Source organism: Sus scrofa, chromosome 4, assembly GCF_000003025.6.
Source record: "Sus scrofa isolate TJ Tabasco breed Duroc chromosome 4, Sscrofa11.1, whole genome shotgun sequence".
NCBI classification, from domain to species: Eukaryota; Metazoa; Chordata; class Mammalia; order Artiodactyla; family Suidae; genus Sus; species Sus scrofa.
In genome coordinates, this window is record NC_010446.5 from 43279345 (window position 1) to 43305116 (window position 25772).

Genomic DNA, 25772 nt, shown 5'->3' on the forward strand with positions numbered 1-25772 from the left:
CTGCCAGCCATCCTCAGAACACAGCAGGGTGTTGCTCCAGGACCTTGTGTCAGATGTGTAAACTCCCTTTCCATTAAACCACTGATGTCTCTGTTGCTGATCCAGGCTAGTTCTTCAGACTTAAAGCTGGGCAAGTATTTAGGAAGGTCCTGTATGTCTGCAGGGTGCAGTTCAACACCTTCTCACCAATGTCCCCTTGGTATTTTCCTTAGCAACTGAAACACTCCCTTGACATTTTACTGCTGAGATTACCAGAAGTAACAAGGGGTTTTCATTGTTCATTCTACCTTCCTTCTAGTCTCAGCAACTTGTTCCCTATTTTATTTTATTTTTGCTTTTTAGGGCCTCACCTGTGGCATATAGGCTTTCCAAGGCTAGAAGGCTGAATCAGACCTGCAGCTGCTGGCCTACACCACAGACACAGCAATCCAGGTCTGAGCCTCGTTTGAGACCTACACCACAACTCATAGCAATCCAGATCCTTGACCCACTAAGCAAAGGCCGGGGATTGAACCCACATCCTCATGGATACTAGTCAGATTAATTTTTGCTGCACCACGATAGGAACTCCCTTGTTCCCTATTTTAGCACCTCCTATAGCTCCTCCTATTTGCATATTCCTTTTCTAGCAGAGTCTCCCTGCATGATCCAACTATCACCCTTTACCTCATCCACCAACACCCATTCAAGTTATTTTTCACAGTATTACTTCCTATGGTCATTTACTTAGGCCCCACAAATGGCTTCTATTACCTTTGTTTTAGTCTAATCCACAGTTTGTGATGATGAAGTTTCAGGTGGAAGGGGTGTGTGCTGTCTCTTACTCTGTATATATGCATTTGTGGGTAGCAGAGGGAGGGGAGAGGAGGAGAAAGCACAGTGTGTGTTCTGCAATGGATAACTTGAAAGCACAGAATCTTGAGACTGTATATTATTCTAGGATTTATGACATTCGAAGACTCATAAAAAGAAAAATTCATTCCCTGTGAATAGCAGGAAGAGCAATTTTTTTTTTTTCCTTTTCCCTCCCTAGAAAAAAAAAATGAAGAATTACCATGTATACCTCTTAGCCAAGAGCTTAAATTCTGATCTAGGGACTGTTGGATAGATAGGTAGAATCCCACTAATTCAGGTTAAAAAAAAAAAAAAAAAGACAACTTGAGACCAAGAAAGTTCATGTGTTTGAGGGGTGAACAATGCATTGAACTGCCATGAGGTAGGAGGACTTAATTCTGATTCTTATCATCCACTATCTGTGTGACGTTGGGCAGTTTACCAAAGTACTTTCACCTTCAGTTTCCTCATTGGTACCACTTAGCATAATATCTTCCCTGCTACCTTACAGGGTGGTTGTGGACATGAGGTGAGACAATGACTACAAAAACCCCTTGTTACTGGAATAGGCATGCATACAGAATAGGCATGCATACAGAGCCCCAAGATCTCTCCCAAGCTCAGCTATGTCTGACACCCAGACCCCATCAACATGGCAGTGCCTGTGCTTGTGTTTTCCCTCCAGTCACTGTCTCCAGGATATAGAAGCTTGTTGGCAAAGGGAAAATAATACAAGACAAAATTCTGCTTCTGTCATACAATCCCTTATCTCATTTTTCTGTCCTGTTTTGTAAATAGTGATCTACGTATATTTTGGTGAGCCTACAAGATTACACCAGGATTCCCCCAAATAGCTCCTTATATGGGAAGGGTAAACTGTCTAATCCAGGGAGGCTTAATTCTATGAGACATCAGGGATTTAAGGGTTAGGATGGCAGTTGACCATTATCCAGCCATGATGGACCTTTGGGCATCATATTACCTAGCCTATTGCAACCCTAGTTTCCTCAGGAAGAACTCTAAAATGAATATTTTGAATAATATAATTTCTAGTTCTCTTTCAGCTCTAAATTCTATGATCCTGAGCCTACCACACATGCTCAGCTTTTCTTTCTTTCTTTTTTTTTTAATGATGACCAAGCAAAAGCAAAGCCAGCCAGAACCTAAATAATCAAAAATAATTAACCAATTAATTACACATTTTATTTGTTCAACAATTGTTTTTTGAATATCATCTTTATGCCAGTTCTAGGTACTAGGAACAATGGGGAAAACAAGATATGCAAGATTCCTGCTCTTATGGTGCTCACTGCTCAGTAGAAAACAAAGAAGTAGAAAGAGAATAAGGAATGAACAGAGACATGTGCTATCCAATGTGGAATTGTAAGTTCACCAAGTTAATCATACCTCCTCCTCCCCCAAGTTCCAAGATTTGTGAGGAAGTATCAGCTTTTAAGTAGATTTAGAGCATTTAATTTGCTTGCATGGGGAGAGCTCTGAATTCTAACCGCTAGACCACCAGGGAACATCTAGTTTGCTTGCACAGAAAGAAGGAAGGGAAAACAAATTGAAAGGAATTCTGAATCTTTGAAATTATTAACTCTTTCAATTTCGAGGGAAGGAAATCTAACCACTGCCCCCACCCCAAATGAGCAATCCTTGGTTGCTAATTATCTAAATACAGTATCCAATAGATGAAGTTTTTCTATGGGAAAAAGCTGGCCCATGGGTCACAATCTAGGCATTCACTAGCATCTTTGATTGTTTTTTGGTTGTTTTTTGAACTTGCCCAAGCCATGCGAAGTTGCCAGGCCAAGGGTTGAACCCAAGCCACAGCAGTGACAACACCAGATCCTTAACTGCTAGGCCACCAGGAAACTCCTCATTTGTATCTTGATCAAGTATATTGATAGGAAAAATAGCCCAGCTATGAAAGAATTAATTTGAAAGCATATAAAGCCTTATTAGCACAGTGAAACAAGTTACTATTTATAGTTTTTTATTTTTATTTTTTTGCTTTTTAGGGTCACACCCACAGCCTATGGAATTTTCCAGGCTATGGTCAAATTGGAGCTACAGATAACAGCCTACACCACAGCCACAGCAATGTAGGATCTGAGCCATGTCTTCAATCTATACCACAGCTCACGGCAATGCTGGATCCCCAACCCTCATGTATTCTAGTTGGATTCATTTCCACTGTGCCTCAATGGGAATGCCTACAAATTTTTTTAAAAAAGAGAGAAAACAATATGTGTATAAAGCTGGTAAATAAGCAAACATCAAACTTAAAAACTGGTAAGAAATAGTTTTGAATTTCATTGAATGGCCACACTAGAAACAAATCAGTGAAACCCAAGGAAAATGTGACATTAAGTTAGAGAGAGAAAGCTTTGTGGGTGTTTCAAAGGACTGGGTGTTTGATGTGCTGGCCCCTTATTACACCATATTTCCTCTCTAAATATATGGCTTTCCTTTCCCTTGATTTAGTGATGTTATGAATGCTACATGTATGCTTCACAGTCATAACTATAGCCATTTTATTTGACTCATGAGTGGAACAAAGTCGGAAGAAAAAAAAGAGTATGAAAATTTTATGAATTTACAGAGAGAAAGTTGAAGGAGGGTTGTTGGGGAAGGAGGGATGGAGAGTGATGAGGTTGTGTGGACCCTTCAGAAAAGCCTGACACACAACCAGGAGATAAATAAGTCTTGGAGAGCTAATGCACAGCACAATGACTGCAGACCACAACGCCGTATTATACATCCAACTTGCAAAGAGACTAGATGTTAATTATTCTCACCACAAAATAGAAATGGTAATTATTTCATGAGTTGAGATGTCAGCTAGACATTCATATTGCAATATAGAAATGTATCAAATCAACGTGTTGTACATTAAACTCACACAGTGTTATATGTCAAATATATTTCACTCAAGAAAAAGGAAGACCAGTTTAAAATTCACCCAGATGTAAAGGGTAAAAGGCAAGAAATAGGAGGTTAGGGAGAAGAGGGTGGGGAAATGAGGGTATTTATCTCATGGCCACGAAAGATAAGTCAAAGATTGTCGTCAGGCTGGAAAACAACCCTGAGTATCGTCATGGTACTGGTGACAGACTGGAACCTATAATTTATATTTGGAATCTTTGCAAATCAGATATTTCTGTGTTAAAGTGTGCCTGTTTTTTGAACATTTGTCTTGGATGAACCAGTGTTTTTAGCCATGCTGCATTTTCTTTTAAGACAAGCTTAATGCTCTTCTTTGTCATTCAGCAAATCTGTCAGAAAGGGATGAATTGCTGACAATTTAGCACCAACTACAGTCTATTTTCCTCACTAAATGCTGAATTAGAGACTTTGCACAAAATATGGATTTCTAGAAATTTCTCTGCAGAGGTTAATGTGCTTAAAGGTCAGCAGGGTGTGTTTTGGAAGAACATAATATAAAGCATTTAAAAAATATAGATTTGAGAGGTCTTTTGCAAGCTTCATTGTCTAAAATGCAATGCTTAGTTTCTGTGAGATTAATATACCCACAAAAAAATCATTACTCATACTTTGACTGAATTGTTTCCGAAGCTACTATAACACCAAATCTATATTGAGTCCAATATGCACAGGCAACAGTGCAACTGTAACTCAGGCCAGTGTGATGATGATGTTTAAGTAGAAAGTGAGATTCAGGGAAAGTGTTTTGCAACAATGTCTCCTCCAAATAACAGAGTATTTACTGATCCACCAAGAAAACGCCAGTGTTCGAAAGGACTGCGGGTGCCACAAGCAATTAGTGTGCCTGTGAAGGATCTTTGGCAATTCTCAGAGAAGACAGGAAAACGTTATATAGAATGTGAAATGCAGGGGTCATTTCAAAAGTAATGGATACCGACACAGGGCTACAAACAATTTTAAGGTTTACACATCACTCAAAGAAATTGGATTAGAGCCAGAGAAAAAGATGTTTTATATTACAGTTTCAAAAAAAAAAAAAATCTTAAGGGTATTTGATACAAGACAGTATAATATCTACCTTCTTTTGAAATGTAATGTCCCCATGAAGGCAAAGGGTTCTGTGTCATTTCTGAGGTAAAATGTTACCATTTTGAACATGTTTCTTTCCAAAAGACTTTACAGCAACAATAGCCTGTACATATGAAAATAGTTTACAAGGGACATGTAAATAAAGTACCTAAATCCTAGTGTTCAAAAGTCCTATCTTCTGCTGAAAGAATTACTTATCAGCTGTTTCATAACCTAAATTCTCAGATAGGAGCAGACTGCCATTTGCTTTTTAGAAACACATCAACTAGTTTAGTGCTTTGACTCAGACTTGGGATGGCACTTGTGGGCATGAAACCAAACAGGGCCCTATGGGAATCCTGAGCACAAGGCTTTCTGTGTCCCGCATTTTTTATTTTTAGGGAATAAACTTTAACCTCCATGACATTTCCTGAGTTCCAAAGGGCAGGTTCTAACAGTTTCTGATCAGGGAAGGGAGGGGATGCAGAGAGTAGGGAGGAACAGTCAAGAAACAATAGTACAACCTTTGGGCAGGGTCCTGGTTTCTCCTCAAGGAGTATATGTAACAATATCTCTGAGTTCTTCTGCAGAACTAAAACACCCAACAAATGAAAACAAGAGAGGAGGACCAGTCCTGGAGCCACTAAATACCAACTTTGAAGAAGAATGAAAAGCTTGCATCTACCCTGATCCTTATCTGTGGCCCTATTTTCTACTTCCAAACAATAAAACACCTCCTAATCTCTCCCAAGGGAGGGCATGGTCTTTAGGGCATTAGCCTGCTGTGCATGCCTCCTTTATCTGGCAAAGCAATAAAGCTATTTTTTTTTTTTCTCCTTTGCCCCAAACTCTGTCTCCACATTTCTCTTCAGCACTGGTGGACAGAGGCTGAGTTTTGACAGCAGGCACTGGTTGGAAGGGTGGTCGATTCCTCGAGGCAGAGCTCTGGGAGCCATCATGAAAGCTACCTCCATTTCCGTGGGCACTGTAGTGCTTCGAATGGTGGCCTCCACGAAGATAGCCCTAATTCCTCAATTCGGTGGATATTACCTGATTTAGAAAAAGCATCATTGCAAATGTAAGTCAGTCAAGAAAATAAAGAAATCATCTTAGATTGTGTGGGTGGACTTTAAATCCTTATGATGTCTTTATGAAAGAAAGGTAGAGGGAGATGTGAGACAGACGAAAGGACACAGAAGGTAAGGCAATGCGAAGATAGAGAAGAGGCTGGAATGATGGAGCCACAACCACAGGAAGTTGAGAAATGCCAGAAGCCACCAGAAGCTGAGAGCAGTAAGAAAGGATTCTCCCCTAGAGCCTCATGAGGGAGTGTGGCTTGGTGGACAGCTTGATTTTGGACTTTCGGCATGCAGAGCTGTGAGAGAATAATTTTTATTGTTTTAAACACCAGGTTTGTGGTAATTGTACCTACAGTGACCATGGGAAGTGCTACAGAAACCTTTAACTCCTATGGTTCTTATATACTGAAGAAAGAATGGGGAGCCATGTAGAACATGGCCTAGCCCCCCTCACCCTCCATGTCATATCCTGCACTTAGGTCAAGTCATAAACACACTGGGGGGTGACAGAAAAGATGGAGCAAGTGGTTCCAAATTCCAAATGTGTGAGGAAAGATAGGATCCATTTCTATCACATGCTTACTGAAGTCTCTCTTTGCTTCCTTTTTACTTGCTCCTGTCCACCGTTTTGGCCTTGGGAAGAGGTGGGCGGGTAGGACACAGGAAGAAGGAAGGATTAACAGGAAGCAAGGAAGAAGCTGAAGGTAGTAAGGACTTTTCACTGACAAAAACATAAAATTACAGTAAATAGATGAGGAACCTGGGAAAAATAAATGTACAAACACACAAACAAAAATCCTAGACTCAGGTGTTCCCATCATGGCTCAGCAGAAATGAATTTGACTAGCATCCATTAGGTTGCAGGTTTGATCCCAGGCCTTGCTCAGTGGGTTAAGGATCCGGTGTTGCCATGAGCTGTGGTGTAGGTCACAGATGAAGCTCAGATCTGGTGTTGCTGTGGCTGTGGCGTAGGCTGGCAGCTATAGCTCCGATTCGACCTCTAGCCTGGGAACCTCCCTTAAAGGAAAAAAAAAATTCCAGACATAAACTCAGGATAAATATAAATTAACAATGACAGAGCAACGTAACTTTTTTTCACAACCTTAACATTTGATGAAATTCGTAGATTATACCATCAAATTAGGAAATCAAGTATTTCTATGTTTTGCCAGAGTTGCTTAATAAAGGACACACAGCAGTGACATGCATAACATCATTTTAAAATAGATTTTGGAGGGCAGGGTCTGGAATTGTCTGGAGTATATTTTGGCTTGTTCTTGGTCCCTAGTTTTTGTCCCCCACTCTCTCTCTTTCCCTCCCCCGCCCCCAACCTTTGAGGTGGAGTTCCTCGGGGTTCCCTTAAAGAAGGTAAATCTTCCTGATCTTATTTCTAGTTCTCCTCAATCAATTCAATTTAGGACATTAATTCAACAAATTAACTTATCTCTTAACTAGTGTATTTTAGCTTTTGGTCCCTTGGATTTTAGTAGGTTGCATATTGATGTTTTATTAGGAAAATTTGATTTCATACAGGTTTCATAAAAAAGCAGCCTTGCCCTCTAAAATCTAAAGTAATGGAGGCTCCTCTAAGTGAAAAGAAATATGCATCTAGACAACCCAGGGGACTCATTTGAGCTGGCTCATGTTCAGGTATCATCCGGGGCTGGGAACATTTGAAGATGCACCAAGGTAACTGCTCTGACAGCTGCTACTTGTGAGGAAACTCTTGTCTTAGGGTTAAAAAGAAGAAGGCAGTGCTGTCAAAGTGAAGATAGATTCAATTAGCTTCAATGCAAACAGTTGTAGGAATGCTTTGCTGAGTCAGTTTACACAAATGGCTTTGTGGAATGCCCTCATAGAGACCACAGTTGCTCCAGAAGATGTCTGCTCAAAAGGCTTAACTGCTATGGCCTCAACCTGGATCTTCAACTTTCCTGATCTGTCCTTCATTTTTCATTCCTCCACCATGTCCCTCTGCACATCTTCCATTTGACCAAGCCTAGCTGATTAACAGTGACGTCATGCTCACCTGTCTCTTCATCCTGCGTTATTGATTTCAAGGCCCTGCCCAACCCAGACCTCCCAAACATGGTTACATCCTTCTTCCTCCACATTATGCATGTCACTCTGCTTGGTCTTAGCTCTTCTCTCATATGCCCTCTTTCATAATTGATGCTCTTTCTGATTTTCTCCCACTGAACTGTGACTTCCTGGACACTTGTGTCTTAGTCGTCTTTGTACAACTCACAGTAACTCACTGGGGACTTTTTCTCTTGTAACTGTTCAGTAAACATCATTTAATGAATTAAAAAAAATCGCAAAGGGAGTTCCCATCAAGGTCCAGTGGTTAACGAACCCAACTGGTATCCATGAGGATTCAGGTTCAATCCCTGGCCCCTCTCAGTGGGTTAAGGATCCTGCATTGCCATGAGCTATGGTGTAGGTCACAGACACGACTTGGATCTGGTGTTGCTGTGGCTGCGGCGTAGGCTGGCAGCTATAGCTCCGATTCAAAACTTAGTCTGGGAACCTCCATATGCCATGGGTGAAGTCCTAAAAGGACCAAAAAAAAAAAAAAAAAATCACAAGGAACTTCTAGATAAAAATGTGATTAGGACAGTTACAAAATAATTTTAATTTCCCAGAGTTGCTAAAGAACCCTGAAAGAACAGTTGCCTATATTCAGAAATCAAGTAAACGTTTGAGAATTAAGCAAATTCATTGTAGTCAAAAATATTGGAGCTGGCCCAGAATTTGCCTTGTGCAAGTTACTTTAGATGGGAAAATCAAAGATCATTGTTGCCAAACTCATAATGGTTTAGAGTATCTTGCTTGGGTTGTGGGAACATTCTCGTGGTTGGTCTCTATCGTTCATGGCATTTCCCCTCCAAACCACAGTCTTCAATAAGGAATATTTAGTAAACTGAAAAGTGACTCTGTCTGTATCCTGCCGTCAGGATGATGTCTAGATGCTGTGGCCTGACACATTACACCTTGATGTCCTTCCCCTGCCTGCCTTTCCATTCGCGTCTCTGTAGATTGCTCATGCTCTCCTTTCAGATTCATTTCTTTTTCTCTGATCCCATGCTTCCTTGGTCCTCTGTTTTTTTGGGGGAGTTTTTTCTTGGAATTTACTCCCTCCTTTCATTTTTAAAAAGAATTCCTTCTTATCCTTTTAAATCAATTGAAGCAAATTCTCCAGGTGCCAAATCAGTTGAAGCAAATTCTTCAGGATGAGTGTGTTCCAGGTGCAAATGTTATCATAGCACCTTCTAGGACAGTACTTCCTATACTCTGTCATAGTAATTGATGTCTTTGTTCAGTTCCCTATTGAGGGCCAAGATCATGTCTTATTCACATGTCTGGAGCTTTGGGAATCTGTAGTACAGAAGAGAAATTTTAGGCAATGATGAAGATTGAGATTCCTTCAGAAAAACATGGGGACTAAAAAAGCATCAGGCTGAGGAAGGGGACCCAATGAAGACCAGCTTTCGCGAAGTCAGCAGAAGAAAAGTATCTGCTAAGGAAGACTAAAAAGAAAGAGGAGAATCAGAAGAGATCCACATTTGGAATCCAAGGTAGGGAAAATGTTTATATTGAAAAAGTGTTCAGCTGCATGACATACAGTAAAGAGAGCAAGTTAAGTAGCATTAAAATGTACTCATTGGATTTGCTGCTTGGGCACTCATTGGTGGCCTTTGCTGTAGATCACATGGTATTTTTCAAGGGTTTATAATACAAACTAACACTCTCTCACACTCAGATACATATGACGTAATTTGACTTGAGCATTTGGGATGACTAGGTTAAAGATCTGCCATAATCTGTCCTTAGGGATTTAATCCAGGCTCTCAGCACAAAGAGATAATTGGCACAAGTTGAAGAAGGAGGATATACTTCTGTGCTTTGGACATGGTTTTAATCCAAACTCCTATAGTATAATACAATCTTACATACTTCATCAGATTCTCAAAACCTCACCTGCTTGCCAGGCCCTCAGCTGCTTCTGAACCTGACTGGTCCTCTGGGCTCCTGTGCAATTTTGCCACCTGAGGCTGTCCAGCTACACTCCCGGGGTCTTTGGCCCTTCCAGTCATGTCCAGGCTTGGATGCAGAAGGACACTGTAGGGATGGGCTTCTTTGGCAGCCATCAAGGGAGTTGGGTGACCTGACTTAGAATTTGGGGAAAGAACTCCGAGTGGGGTGAAGCTGGAATGCTGGAAGTGGGAAGGAGCCATGCAGATAAATTTTCTCTCCTTCCTCCTTGAATGGACTGCTTTGAGCAACTTCTCTGCACAGCATGCCTGGAGTCATCCCAGGTGGCTGAGTGGCTGCACGTGCTGAGCCACCAGCTGTGCGTCTTTGCTGCTTAGGGTAAAGCAATGGTCAGTGCAGTGACAAGCTGTGGCTTCCCAGATTTGTCCTGTCACAGTTGTCTTTCCTTAACTCTCTCTTTTCAAAAAAAGCACCCCTGTCCAGGCTCTGCTGTCAGTGGAACCCAGGCTGAAACATTTCTTTCTTTCTCTTTCTTTCTTTCTTTCTTTCTTTCTTTCTTTCTTTCTTTCTTTCTTTCTTTCTTTCTTTCTTTCTTTCCTTCCTTCCTTCCTTCCTTCCTTCCTTCCTTCCTTCCTTCCTTCCTTCTTTCTTTCTTTCTTTCTTTCTTTCTTTCTTTCTTTCTTTCTTTCTTTCTTTCTTTCTCTTTCTTTCTTCCTTTCTCCCTTCCTTCCTTCCTTCTCTCTCTTTTCCTTCCTTCCTTCCTTTCTTTTTCTTTCTTTCTTTCTTTCTTTCTTTCTTTCTTTCTTTCTTTCTTTCTTTCTTTCTTTCTTTCTTTCTTTCTTTCTTTCTTTCTCCCTTCCTTCCTTCCTTCTTTCTTTCTCTTTTTCTTTCTCTCTCTCTTTTTTCTTTCTTTCCTTCTTTCTTTTTCCCTTCCTTCCTTTCCTTCCTTCCTTTTCTTTCTTTCTTCCTTCCTTCCCTCCCTCCCTCCTTTCTTTCTTTCCTTCTTTCTTTTTCCCTTCCTTCCTTCCTTTCCTTCCTTCCTTCCCTTCCTTCCTTCCTTCCTTCCTTCCTTCCTTCCTTCCCTCCCTCCCTCCCTCCCTCCCTCCCTCCCTCCCACCTTTCTTTCTTTCTTTCTTTCTTTCTTTCCTTCCTTCCTTCCTTCCTTCCTTCCTTCCTTCCTTCCTTCCTTCCTTCTTTCTTTCTTTCTTTCTTTCTTTCTTTCTTTCTTTCTTTCTTTCTTTCTTTCTTTCTTTCTTTGTTTCTTGTCTTTTGTCTTTATATGGAGGTTCCCAGACTAGGGGATGACTGGAGCTGTAGCTGCTGGCCTACATCATGGCCAAAGCAATGCCAGATCTGAGCCGTGTCTGTGACCTAAACCACAGCTCACAGCAACACCAGATCCTTAACCCACTGAGAGAGGCCAGGGATTGAGCCTGCAACCACATGGCTCCTAGTTGGATTCATTTCTGCTGTGCCAGGACAAATTCTGAAGCTGAGACATATCTTTAGCTCCCCTTGTCACTTTTGATGCAGGTGATCATGGAAATACCAACAGCAAAGCCCACACTTTTCTAGTCAAGATCGGACCTGTCCTTTCCTTCCCAACCTCATGGTGATGGATAGAGCAAGAATGTCACCTGATTTGAATGACATGAATAATTCATTTTGACTGATATCCTGCCTATTTCACAAAAGTTAGAAGATTGAATTGAATTAAAAAAATGTTTATTTGGGGGTGAGAACCTGAGATCCACATGCCAGTGCATCATTACAGCACCAGGCTCTGACTTACTTTTCTTGGCTGCACATGGCAGGAGAATAGGACGATTTGAGTTTCTGGGAGAAGAAAATTTTGTCAAAACTCCACCTATCTATTGAGTCCACTGTCAGCTGGGTCCCACCTACACAGGTGTGAAATTGTATTACTGTTGGAACAAGAGTCCGCTAGGTTCAAAGTAATAAATATTATTTTACTTAACTGAGAGGTTTAGAGTTGTTTCTTAGGCTTTTGGCAAAGCTCCCAAAGAGGACAAGTGAACTCAGATATCTTGGAGAAGAAGGAATAAGTTAAATGCTGGAATCTGGAGCCAATGAATCCCTTAGCAGCTGGACAAGAGTTGAGAGATTCTGAATAGGAACTTAGGGGAGAAAATAAAATCAGTAACTGCCAAATTCTATTTCTAGAAGTTTGGTTATGAAAGGAAGAATACACAGGGTGGTTGCTAGAGGAAAAAGCTAGGACAGGGATTTCATCTTGTTGCTATTAACTTTTTCAATTTTGGGTAGATTTTGCCTATTTGCACACTGAAGGGAAGGAGCCATTCATTGAGTGAGTGTTGCTGCAAAGAGAAAGTGTTTTCTTTGATCCCAGATGACTCTTGGCATCTCATGTGAATTCTGATTTTTTTTTTTTTCAATTTTTGGCCACGCCTGGTATATGGAGTTCCTGGAACCAGGGATCAGATCCCAGCTGCAGTCTTGACCCAAGCCACAACTGTGGCAATGCTAGATCCTTAACCCACTGTGCCAGGCTGGGGATTGAACCCGTGTCCCAGTGCTCCCAAGACGCTGCCATGGTTCCATAGCAGGAACTCTGAGTTCTGAAATTTTATGGCCATTTCCCTGCCCCAGGCATCAGTGTCCCTTGTTTGTAAAATGAAGACACCACACTAGGTGGTCTCCATAGTTGTTGAGATAGACGGTAGGTTCACAGGCATTTGTTTTGCTGTGAGAAGGTGTTAGGGGCCTGTATTGACTTGTTTTCAGGTCCCCCACTGTTTCCTCCATGTCTGAATCTCAGAGCAGAAATACATAGTGCACCACTGACCACCTTTATTCTAAGGGCAAAGTTCTCATTCTGAACACTGTATAGAACACTAGGGTGTAGTAGTAATGAAAAATTAAAACTAAAAAAATAAAAGATGGAGTTCCCATCATGGCTCAGTGGAAATGAATCTGACTGGCATCCATGAGGATACAGGTTCGATCCCTGGCCTTGCTCAGTGGGTTAAGGATCCAGTGTTGCTGTGGCTGTAGTATAGGCCAACAGCTACAGCTCTAATTTGACCCTTAGCCTGGGAACCTTCATATGCCACAGGTGTGGCCCTTAAAAGACAAAAAAAAAAAAAAAAAAAAAAGAATACTTTGATAGATTGGCTGCACAGATTCTGAAGCCCTAATGGGCCCAAGGAAGATGGCTGAAGTATAGATGCATAGAGATTAGGCCAACTGTAGACAGAGAGGGGGGAGGGGAGAGAAAGAGACCATGAGAAAGAGAGAAAGAAGAGAGAGAGGGGAACATGACTTTATCATTGAAATAAACATCAGGAGCTCCCAGGTTCTGTTCTTAGTTGGGCAAGTCTTCTTGAACTCTCAGGCCTACCAAGCCTCTCTAAAATTCAAACTCCCATATCTCCCTTTTGTCTCTCTGCAAGCTGGTGAGAAAGATACACACAGTCAGAGTCTTGCAACTTTTTCTTGTTTATTCTCATTTGTCATCCCAAACAGCTTCTGTGACTGTTAGCTGGTCGATGTTGAGGACACAGTTGAGGTAGCCTCTTAAATAGGTGAAGCACATGTATAATTTGGCTGAGTGGGGATGGCAGCCCTACTAGCTCGATTCTAATTTCTGAGAACCTACAATATCAAGCACTGTGCCCCCAGCTGGTGCTCAGTAGTGAACAAAACCACTGGGGTCCCTGAGCTCATGGGGCTTCCATCCTGATCAGGCTTTCTCTTGGGGGCCTAATCACATATTTTGTGTAATGTTAAATAATTCTCATTTTTCATAGATACTTTAGAAGAATGATGCAGATTTTATGCATTCAATGAACAATGTGTTGAATACCTACTGTATGCCAATGAACATTCGAGGTGTTGGGGATAAAATGTAGAACAAGACAACTCTGTTCTGCCTCTTTGGAGTTGATGCTCGAGTATGGAAAATGGAAACTGAGGGAATAATTACATGCAGTGTGGTAAGTGTTATGAAGAAACACAGAAAATTGAAAGACATACATGCTGGTGTAAAACTGGGAGGTCAGAGAGCAGTTGCTGTCAAGGGCAGGTTCAAGATCCTTAGAGCTCATTCTCAACTAGTTGAGTTTGGCAAATGTAATACGGAGTACAATTTTCATCTCTCATTTGACTTTCTTCTCTTACCTGGAATGATTACGGGTCTTCTCCCTCTGTGATCAGTTGCTGCTTGCCAGGGAGCATCCTCATTTAAATGTTAATATAAACAAAACATTATTGGGAAGGTAACTTTGATGTAAATAACCAAATAAAGGGTTCTAAAGACAAATACTAATTATTTAAAAATTATCTGCCATGTTTGATTCTTTGTGCCAGTTTTTATGAATATGGATAGTTGAGAACTGACTGTAAAATACTATTTCTGGCAGCTAACTGATCTCTTCCAGAGACCAATTTAAGTTTTATTATCTATGCTTGATTCTTAAAAGAGTGTTAATGTTTCACAATTACTTCGCTGTGTATCAAATTAACTGTATCCTTGGGAGTTCCCACTGTGGCTCAGTATTAACAAACCCAACAAGTATCCATGAGGATGTGGGTTTGATTGCTGGCCCCACTCAGTGGGTTAAGGATCTGGCATTGCTGTGAGCTGCAGTGTAGGTTGCAGATGCAGCTTGGATCTGGCTTTGCTGCAGCTGTGGCTTAGGTCAGCAGCTGCAGCTCCAATTGGACTCCTAGCATGGGAACTTCCATATGCCGCAGGTGTGGCGCTAAAATATATATATATATAACTGTGTCCTATGATGCTCTACGAAAGAATTTCTTAAATTCTTGCTTGAGATGCTCATGACTTTCTTGCTGTGACCATTAGCTAGCTGATGCTGCAGTGGCCAGAAACACAATCAGATGGTCTCTTAAATGGAGAAAAACACCTATGATCTAGAAAAGTGGAAGTAGCTTGGCTCTAGCTTCATTAAGACGTGATGCTTTGGACTCATATTATCTTTCCAACTACAGCTAGAATAGGCTAATCCACCTGTAGACACTAGAGAGAGAAAAAGGCCTTGGAAGATCAGGAGCCAAGACCTGAGATTAAGAAACCAGACATTCCTGTTACATGCATTTTTATGTCAAAACACAGGTTCAAAAACCATGTACATCACAACTCACTGAAAAGAGTCAAAATGTAGTCAGAACAGAGGTAACCCCAGTAGCCACTAAGTTCTTAGACGATGTAAGTTTCTATAGCCTAGAAAACTACATCCTAAATTTCAAAGCTAATTTCTATCTTCTCCAAATCTAAACCACACATGTCTTGGAACCATGTCAGAAGGGCTTTCTGGAGAATGGTTCACTCTGTGACCCATCTCTCAGGTCCACTGTAAAATGGGATCAGCTAGGTATTGACCGATGTCACATATGGAGGAGATACAAACCAGATCTAAAGCCAAAGACTAAGGTTGTTATGGGTTTAGAGTTCTCTGACTTGGGAATAATTTGAACATTTTTTTTGTGACCCTGATGGAAGCTGTGGATTCTCTCTCCAGAAAAAGGCACATGTACATGTATACATAAAATGTTTTTTGTTCTTTTTAAGGGGCCATGGGCCTCAGGTTAAGAACTCTTGGCCAAGAGGCAGAATGGAAACAAACCACTCTTACTGGACTGGAATATACTCCCATTGAGTCTTCTTTGGTGTTGACATAAGGGGTCTCCAGTCATCTGTGGAGAGTTCATGTTCCAGTCTATTCACTTTGATTCTTCTCATTTCTAACCACTGTTAGCTGATAGAAATCCCACTCAGCCCCAAACACAGTATCACATAAATTCATAGGATATCAAGTCTAGTTTTATAATAATAAAAATCTCTGACCTTTATTTAACATTAACCTCTTTCCTTTCAAAATGAGGAACTGGAGTCCTGGTCCGTTTCAAACTGGAGACCCAAAGCTTATGTCTGGCAAGGGCTTTGACTGGCTCCTTTTTCATTTCCTTCACACTTATTCATTATTCCTGATCCTGCCGGCTGCGATTTCTGAGTCCTTGAGAGTTTGAACAAGGCGAAAAAAAAAAAAAAAAAAAAAAAAGGAGAAGGAAAGAAGAGGAAGGGCAGCAGGAAAGGCCCCATTGACAGGTACTATTGTGGTCTGGCTTTAATTTGATGATACTACTGCTTTTCCATTTCCTTACAAGATTTAGTAGACTCCATAAGAGTAAACTGAGGTAATTTTTGGACAGCAGATGCTGCTAGTGAATTCTTAACCACTGCAGGTGAGGATCAAAGAGCCTTCTGAAGAAAAGGAATACTTATTGATGTCTCTGGCTTGCTTTGGCACCATTGAGCCTTAGTAATTCTGAACATTTATTAATAGTCCACTGAAAGAAAAGGCATATTCACATCTGACTTTCCTCATTATTAGCTCTGGAGAGCTCCGTCAAAGTCTATGTGCATATCTTAGCTTTATTTTCTCTCTATCCCCTATTCCCCCCAATCCTCCACCTGTATATGTGTGCATACAAACACACACACACTCACACATCCAGCCTTCAATATAGCCCTTGTCTAGGCTTTGCCTGCTTAATGGAGTTGAGCAAACACAGAGAGTCAACACTTGTCAGTTTTAGCCTTTCTGGATGGATAGGGGAGAATGTGTAGTGAATAGAAGGACTGTAGGCTTCGGAGACAAAAGAAACCACATCCCAAACTACCTGTCTCCTTTACCAGCTGTGGAACTTGATGAGTCATTTATTATCTCAGTGGTTAGTTTTCTAATTAGAAAAAAAATGAGCACAATAATAACCCCTTTATAGCCATGTTGGATAACCAGGGACGATGTCTATAGGGCATCTGACACTTTGTAGGCATTCAGTGAAAGAGAGCTATGAAGGTTATTTTGAAAACATACCTCAAGTCCCTTTGGTGCAGATGTTTATAAGCCCAGCACATCAACACCCCTTCTTAGTCTGCATCAAATATTCAGTGTGTCTTCCAACACATTTACTGCTTTGAGAAGAAAAATAATACTAAGGCTGAGGTTATTTTTCTCTTGCACATGTGGTTTCTCATAGTTCTACATGTGTGGCTTGGTTCTTGGATTCCACTCAGTCATTATGCAACATCCTGATGTTCCAAAGATGCTGTGTTGGAGAGAAAAGTACATTTAAAACAGACATAAGTAAGAGAGGCAGATTCGTTGGTGGTGGAGAAAGATGAACTTGGCCAGATGTTCCCCAACCTCCCACAGGCTGTGACTCACAGGTGGCCCCTGGTGCCGTGTGCAGCGGCTCAGGGGATAACCTATTCTCCCAGCTGAGTTCTCCATCACAGTTAGGTCAGAGCCTAGATTTATGAGCTCCTGGAGAGGTGGAGTACAGATGGAGAAAATGTCAACTTTAGCTTTTGTGAGAGGATCAGGAAGGACCTTTAGGAATTGCCACAGCCATGACTTATTAGAAAGTTTATACTCCTGTGTGGCTTCCCTATGCTACTAACTTCTTCCTCTTCTGCCTCTGCACAACTTCTAATTATGCCTATGGACTGCATCCTTATTCTTGACCTCCTTCCCTCTTAATATTTGTTGGAAGCTTCTTTTATCTACCTTTGTGGATGGATCTGAAATTCCACATGGTCACACATATTCCTGATTGACGGCAGAACTCAGAATATGGGATTGCCTAAGTCAGAGAATTTGAAAATGGAAGTTGTCTTTGCTTTCTCTCCTTCATTGGTCATGACCATGGTGTTGTACCAGATGAACTGCTCTTCATGGCTATGCCTGTTGATGCTGAGGAAACATCCAGTATTAAACGATGTATTTTGCTAAGCATTTCTTTACCCTTTTTCTGGGAAAAGAGGAGCGAGAGTGAGAGGGAGAGAGAAAGAGAGGGAGGGAGAGAGAGAGGGAGAGGGCAAGAAAGAAAGAAGAAAATGAAAACATTTAATCTGAGTTTCTTGTTTTTATATGGAAAATAAATGAAATATTCTAAATAGCCCATGGAATGAAAAAAAGACTCAATTTGGGAAGTGGAACTCACTTTTCACAAAATTCAGACACTTTCTCTAGAAATGGTTCTGTTCTACTGCTAGCCTTTTTGGTGTATGACTCCCCAGCCTCTATACTAGCCAACAGCTGCTGGCAATTTTGCAATGAATCTCCCCTTTAATTAATCAATTGGGGTCCACATGGAGGAGGTCTGTATTTACTGTGTCAAAATTTGACAAAAGCATGCATGAAAGGGAATCAGGCATGCAAAAAAAATCCAATTTCTTTTTGACTGTATTCAAATAGTAATCAGAAAGCTGCACACAAGAAACATGCAACTGCCTTTGCATAGACAATAAATGTGGCATCTTTTTCTATGAAGGGGGGCATGCTTTGGTTACTGGAATAAACACAATAGTACAATAAGATCAAGAACAGAGTAATATGTTGAGGGAAGAAAAACAAAGGTCATAAATCCAAGAATTGGAATAACTGAGAGTTGTTAGGGAAGGAGAATTATGGCAGAGAGGGAGGTTTACCATTCTATCTTGACATAAGCAGAAACATAAGCTGAAAATATGTCTCGAAGTGCTATTAACATGGGACAGTTTTGCTGACAGAGAGTGAAGGACAGTTGCGGAACAAGGCAGTTACAAAGTCCGGTTACAAAGTCCGCTTCCTGACATACTCTAAGGAATGTGGAATGTAGGAAAATGAACATATTCATCTAAAAAGCTGCAGGGGATGGAGGTGGCCTCATGTGAGAGCCAGATTTCAATGAAGATGGGCAAGGAGAAGGTGTTCCATGAGGAAGTTCAGGATAGAAAGGTGTTTGTTAACAGGGAAAATGCTTCCAGAAGGAGTGGCTATACCATGGAATGCATTTTGCTTTATTATTCGCTTCATGCTAATATGCACTGCAATATATGCATGCCAATATGTATGTTGCCAATATGTGCGTGCCTATATGTACGTAGGCATGTGTGTATATGTAGCTTACATATATAGTCTATACTCTTCCAACCTTATCAATTTTATTAGAAAAGTAAAGTATCCACAACCTCAAAGCATTTGCAAAGGCTAGAAAATCTCTTTAACCAAGATAATTTTTTAAAAAAAACTATAAAATAGCTGAATTAAACTGAAAAAGAGAAAAAAAGTTGAATATGGTACAAGACACTCTGGAAAAATGTTATACACATATATTTATATATAAATTATGTAAGTCATATATATATATATATATATGACAATTCCGGGGGAAATAAAAGAAGGTAGTCTGGAAGTAATGGGGTGTGCAGCACCTATCTAGATACCCGGGGCTTGGCAATTCCACAGCTTCTACTCTTTCTAACCCCTAGCTTCCAGAGTCAGGCCATGCTAGATCAGGGCCCTTCTGGGGGCGACTTCCTGCCCCAAGGAGTCAGGAGGAGAGAAAAGGCAAAACTCCTGCCAAAATGTGTAGGGTACAGCCGGGGTGGGTGGGTTTGTCTTGTTTTTCTGCTTCATATATTGTTTCTCTCTCGTTAGAAGTGACACTGCTGACAGCGTTCTTTCTCGGAGGCAGTTTACATGCCACAGAATGTGCTGAAGTCGTCTGGCAGCTCGCATGATGAGGGTAATCATGCTCCCAGACGCGGTCCTCGTGCACCTGCGCTTGGCGGAGGCAGCGGATCCTCACCCCCGGCTGGGCTCCTCCCCTCTCTCTTCACAGCTCCCCTCCTCCCCCCCGCGCATGGGCTGCTCTCTTCCCACCCGGGAGTGTCAGTGAGGGATCTGGTGCGAAGGGGTGGGAGATTGAGTCTTTGCTTCCCAGTGTGCTGTCACCTCCTAATGTACTGGACTCCTGGGAGTGCATGAAGGCTTCTTATATGAAGAGTAATGGGCTAACTTACACAGCAAGATGAGAAAACACATACCACTTAGCTCTCTAGCTGGGTAGAGCCAGAGTCCGGGTTAAAACCACATGGTAGGAAGCAGCTGTCATGTGCTGGACTAAAGTCTATTTCTTGTGGAATGTTCTCGGAAACATCATTAGTTATTGCGAATAGGGAGCGAAGTTGTTGCTTGAAACACAGAGGCAGTCCGTTATATGTAACAAGTAGTTACTGAATCACTCCAGCTCTCTCTCCTCTGGATACTGGTAGCCTCTGCTGGCTCCAAGCGACTCTCCAAAAATGTATGAGAGATAAGCACTTATTTTCTATTTTAATGGAAAACATGTGCTCCAAGAATTAAGAGGAGGGTTTGTTAACTGATTGACATGGGTGGGATGCCAGATCTGGAAGGGAAGGCAGAATTTACATAAGGGTAGAGAAAGAAGGATCATGAGACAAGCAGAGATTTAAAAATTTTTCCAGGTCCTATGGGATGTTATTAGAGTTGAGGGAACTCTATCCAATCTTGTGGGATAGACCATGATGGAAACGAATATAAAAAAGAACACATATGTATATATATGTATGTGTATATGTATGTATATGTATATCTATATATCTATATATAACTTAGACACATTGCTGTACAGCAAAAATTAATAGAACAATGATACTTTAATAATAAAAAAAGAACCAATATTAGGTCATGAGTGTTCACCAAAATAGTGCTTGGGGGAGCTGTTACTATATAACACAGTTGGTAGGAACAAATATGAAAACGGAGAAAGAGAGGGAGAATGAGATAGAGTTGGAAGAAGGGATTAATTACTCCAAGAAGGAGAATTTGAATCTTGAAATTTAAAAAGTTGAGACTTTGTTGGTCTTAGAAGGCTTAAGGAAAGATTATCCCAGTAGTTAACAGGTAAAATTTCACTTGCATAATAAGAAGCCTAGAAAAGGAGTTCCTGTGTTGGACTGCAGCTTGAAGGAGAGAGGGTAAGGTAAATAAAAGAGAAAATGAACAAATGCCTTCACTGTGAATGGTTCCATGTGTCCTCCCTTTTTCTTCTAGGACTTTATTTTTTTTAACGACCTGTATATCATTTTGAATTATTTGGAATTTTAAAAAAGTGATTCAGCTACTTTATTGTCCTGTTCCAGTAAATAATACATTTCCCTAATAACAGTGCTAGTGCATGGGCTGTATGGTGTGGAGCTACTACTGTCTGTTAAAGAAATTAAACTTCTAGGTCTTTGTTACAGAAACAAGAACCTGAAATCAATTGTGGTGGATGGGAAGGCATCTGCCCAGTCTCCTCGCTGCCATGTTTTACTTTTTACCTCCCATTGCCCTGCATCTAATGAACTATCCTATCTGAAGGATTTTCTGTTGTGTACTTTCTACTCCTTTCTATGCCCATGGCAACTATCCATACTGCAACGCCCCTGCCTTTCACCTGGACATCGTCAGCTTATCCTCACTCAGTCCAAACAGCACCATTTGAGTATTCAGGTAGGAGCTGGGATTGTAATTATGCATGAGAGTCAGTCCCTGTTTTTAAATTGTCCTTAGTCTAGTTAAGGAGCAGGACAAGCAAGCTGACAATGGAAATACTATTTTAGAGCAAAGAAATGGAGACATTTTCAGCACATATAGGAGGGCCACCCAACTGAGGCAGAGGTTCAAGGGTGATTTTGGAGAAGGAAGGGATGCCACACTAGTCAGAGAAGGCAGGTGGAAAGGAAATGACTCAGCAAAGGTTTGGAGGTGTGAGTGGCCATGGCACGTTCACGGAACTGTGAGGGGTTCTGAATAACAATCCCAGGAAAGCGGGTAATGGGAAGACAGTAGCTAAGCAAGGAGACAGGAGCCGGCTGTGTTGGGTCTGTGTTACATTCGTTTGTCATTGTCACGCATCTGTTCATGGATTTGAGTGTTTACTATGCACAAAGCTAGAGACTAAGCACCATGTCTTTAAGGAAACTAAGAATCATTTTCATCATTTGTTGATGAGCAAAATCACAGGTGAGGTGACGTTGGCACTGGATGCAGAGAGGAGAAAGGGCTGACCAATGCCTGACTGATGCCTGACCAGTGACCTTCTACCTCTGCAGTCCCCAGACCTCAGCTGCAGAATGCAGCTTCACTGACAGTGCAACTAAATTTCAGGTTAACTTTCCTCTTTTTGTAGGAAAATATAAATCTGCGAAGGATGATGGGGCATTCAGCAGTGAGGAAATGAGTCAGGGACTAAGTAGAAGCGAGCTAGATGGTTGGGCAATTTTCTTAAATGCTATATGAAAGGAGAATCTTGAAAAGGAATAAGGTTTGACTTGACTCCTTATTCAGAACTTATAAACATGCTGGGCGGCATGCACTAGGCAGAGCATCAGTGCATTAGGAGCTGTAATCTAGTTGAGTTTCTACAAAGTAACTCCAACCAAGAAATGAAAAATGAGGGTGTTCGATTTCTACAGAATCAATTTTTCAAAAAAAAAAGGTAGTGAGTAATGGATGCAACAGAATGGAATAACTGAATAATACAGTGGAAAGGAATTAGGAGCAAAAAAGGGAAATGAGAGTGCTTAAAGATAACCTTATCCAGGGCAAAGGGTTATAAACTACCATTTTTAACCATAAAGGTACTCTTAGGCTGAGGAAAAGAATAAGAAAAATAAAAAGTAATTTAAGATAAAAAAAGAGAGAAACATGAAATATTAAACACACGGGCCATGCAATATTGAAAAGGTGGAGCAAAATTAAAATAATATATAAGCTTTGACAGTTTCCACTTTTGTTTAAAGCTGTGTTGCTTCAGCCTGTCTCCCAAACCATTGCCACGTTCCTGGTGGCCCTTGCTCAAAGCCTCTGGGGGAAACACTGAGCTCTACTAACTTTTCCTTTCTCTCTCTCTTCAGGCAACTCAGAGTTACTATCCCTTCTGTCTGCAAATACCAGTCCAGCCACCCAGCTGGATGAGTCTTTGTTAAACTTCAGGTCTTGCTCCAGTTCTTGGAATTATGCAATAAAAGAGAGTGCCTGCTTCTGAGACAGAGTGACCAAGGTTCTGGAGACAAAATGATGAAGCTGAACTCTCAAAAAAAGGTGAACCTCTCCTTCTGGAATCTGTGCTCTTGAAGTCTCTTTCCTCTTTTATATATATTATACATACACACACACACACATATATAAATTTTATTGAAGTATAGGTGATTTACAGTGTTTATTCCTGCTGTACAACAAAGTGATTCAGTTAAACAAATACACATTCTTTTTCATATTCTTTTCTGTTATGGTTTATTACAGGGTGTTGAATATAGGAATATGGTTCCATGTGCCATACGGTGGGGCCTTTTTGTTTATCCATCCTGTGTATATACTAGTTTGCCTCTGCTAATACCAAACTCCCAATCCTTCCCTCCTTCCCCCCACCCCCTGGCAACCACAAGTCTGTTCTCTAGTCTTTGAGTCTGTTTTTGTTTCATAGATCCTCTTTGATTTTTTCTTTCTGAGGATTTCTTTGCCTCAGTAGTCCCTGACGTATAGACCCAGACTAGTAGTAGCATCACATTATCTGGGAACTCATTCAAAATGCAAATTTTTGAGTCCTGCCCAAGAGCTACTGAACCAGAAGCTGATTCTGAGTGAGCCCTGGAAATCTGTGTTTACAGGTCCTTCCGGCTGGTTCTGATACACATTCAAGTATGAGAAGGCCTGTTCTGTTTTTTGGTCCAGCTTTTTCTGAACAGTCATTCCCAGTGAAGCCCAGGCCAGAGTCAGGTGCTTCATACACGTGCCCTTTCTTAATCCTTAAAAAAAACCTTGTAAAGTTTTTTTTTTGCTTTGTTTTGTTACTTGCCATTCCGCAGAAGACAAAACCTTGGCTCCCTTGGATAAAGGAGCTTGCCCAAGGTATTGATGATAATAAGGAAAGAGCTGAGATTTGGATTTAGGTCTGGTCAATTCCAAAGTCTCTGCTCCTTTCTCTATATACCACCATTTTCTCTGAGCATCACAACCTCTTCTAGTTCAACTTTTCATTTCCCAGTGAATGCTTTCTCCTCCTTTTAATCACCTCCATCCTTCCTTAAAATAGGTCTGTACTTGACTGTCATTCACTGCCTTCTGCTTAGCAAGAGGGAAGGAGGCTCTTTTCAGGGTAACTCTTCCAGTCTGTGTGCTCTCATCTGAGATTCCTCCTCCTCCCTGTCTCTTGGTCGTTTTCTATCTTTCCCTCTCCTTTGTTTTCTTTTCACTAGCTCTTCTGATCCTTTTACCTCCTCCAAGAATCGATTGTCTCTTTCCTTCTTTCTTTTATTTTTATAGTGATTTTTACTTTTTCTGTTATAGTTGGTTTACAGTGTTCTGTCAATCAATTTTCTACTGCACAGCAAAGTGAACCAGTTACACACACACACACACACACATATACCACACCACACCACACACACACAGTTCTTTTTCTCCCATTACCTTCCATCACACTCCATCATAAGTGTCTAGATGTAGTTCCCAGTGTTATACAGCAGGATCTCATTACTTATCCATTCCAAATGCAATGGTTTGCATCAATTAACCCCAGACTCCCAGTCCATCCCACTCCCTCCCTATCCCTCTTCTTTCATTTTGAACCATCAGACTCCCTTGTCTTCCCTTCCTGTTGCCTATTCTCTTACTGAGTATCTCGCCCATTCCCAGGATTTCTCTTTGGGTGAAATCCAAATCTGAGGTTCCAGGCTTGGCCTCTTTTCCATGCTCCAGACCCATGGGTCAAACTTCTTGTTGGCTTTCGTATTCAACCTCAGCTCAGTGTGCCTAAGACAGAGCTGATGGTTTTTCCCCCAGATCTGCTCCATGTCTGGCTGGTGAGATCATTCTCCATCCATTCTGTCAGGAGAGAAAACTTGAACTCAGCTCTCCTTTTCACACTCTTTATCCAATCAGTCTTCTTTAAAACAGTCTCAGTTATTTTATCCAACTAGATTATAGGCTCTTTGAGGGATGGACAGGATCTTATTCCCCTTTTATCTCTACAGCTAGCTCATTGCTTTGCATGCTATAGGTGCTCAAGAATCGTTAAGAGAAATATCAGGGGATTTAAAAAGTAACGACTATTATTCTCATAGGAAGAGGAGAGAAACAGCAGACACTCCAAAGGTAAGTTAAAATAATTTATTGACAGCCAAGGTGACTGTTAAAATGCATGCTGAATTATTAGTCCCAGAGGAGCAAGCGATGGAGACCAGAAAGACTTATCAAATAATGAATCAAAGGATGGTCCCCATAGCTTTCTGTTAAGAGGCAGAGATATTTCAACATCTCAAGAATCAAGTACTACAATCTTTTATGAGACTAGAAAATCATTGTAGGTCTCATAAATTTCCCTCTTCTCATTGTTCCAAAGGCTTAATTTAGGATGAGTCACTCCATAAATCTAAGCAAAGATGACTAATGATTATAATAACAATATCATAAATTATATAGTGCTTTTCCTTCAAAGGAAAACTGTATCTAATTTATTCTCACAATATTCCCCATTGGTTGCCAGGACCAGGGATCATTATTTCCATTTTTCAGCTACCTGGGCATGGAAATGTGCCTTCTTCCTTTTCCCCATGGTCACGCCATACCCTGTGGCTGCATCCTCATGTCTACTTCCAACTGGATTCCTACTCCCTCCCTGTCTTCTTCAGTCTCGAAGCCTCCAACTGGTTTTCTTTCCTTCTCTTTGCCATACCACACTCCCAACCTGATGTAAGAAAATGTAACTTGTTCATTGCCTAGCTCATCGGCCCAGAAATTTGGAAAACCTAACCCAGAGTGAATAAAAAAAAGGCAAAAAACTATGCAAAATGAATTTTAAGTCCCTTTCCTGATAATAACTCTGATGCACTCCTCTCCTATAACAGATATTTAAAGTTACTGCAATTTCAGTTTTCCTTTTTGCTATGTTCATTTCAGATACCCCAGCCTATTCTCATCTACTGACTGTTAACTCCAGTGAAAC

General features: G+C 41.0%; 1 long non-coding RNA gene across 3 annotated transcripts; it reads left to right on the plus strand.

The window, feature by feature from the left end:
- On the plus strand, positions 472 to 22962 carry LOC106510026. Of its 3 annotated transcripts, XR_002343220.1 has the most exons (5): positions 472 to 2217; positions 9257 to 9511; positions 13721 to 13906; positions 15815 to 16038; positions 19418 to 22962. It is a non-coding gene; the product is annotated as an uncharacterized LOC106510026 (long non-coding RNA). The 3 variants fall into 3 exon arrangements; XR_002343219.1 differs by lacking the exons at positions 472 to 2217; positions 19418 to 22962 and adding an exon at positions 5656 to 5932 and having other exon boundaries at positions 15815 to 15991; XR_001308138.2 differs by lacking the exons at positions 472 to 2217; positions 19418 to 22962 and having other exon boundaries at positions 8521 to 9511; positions 15815 to 15991.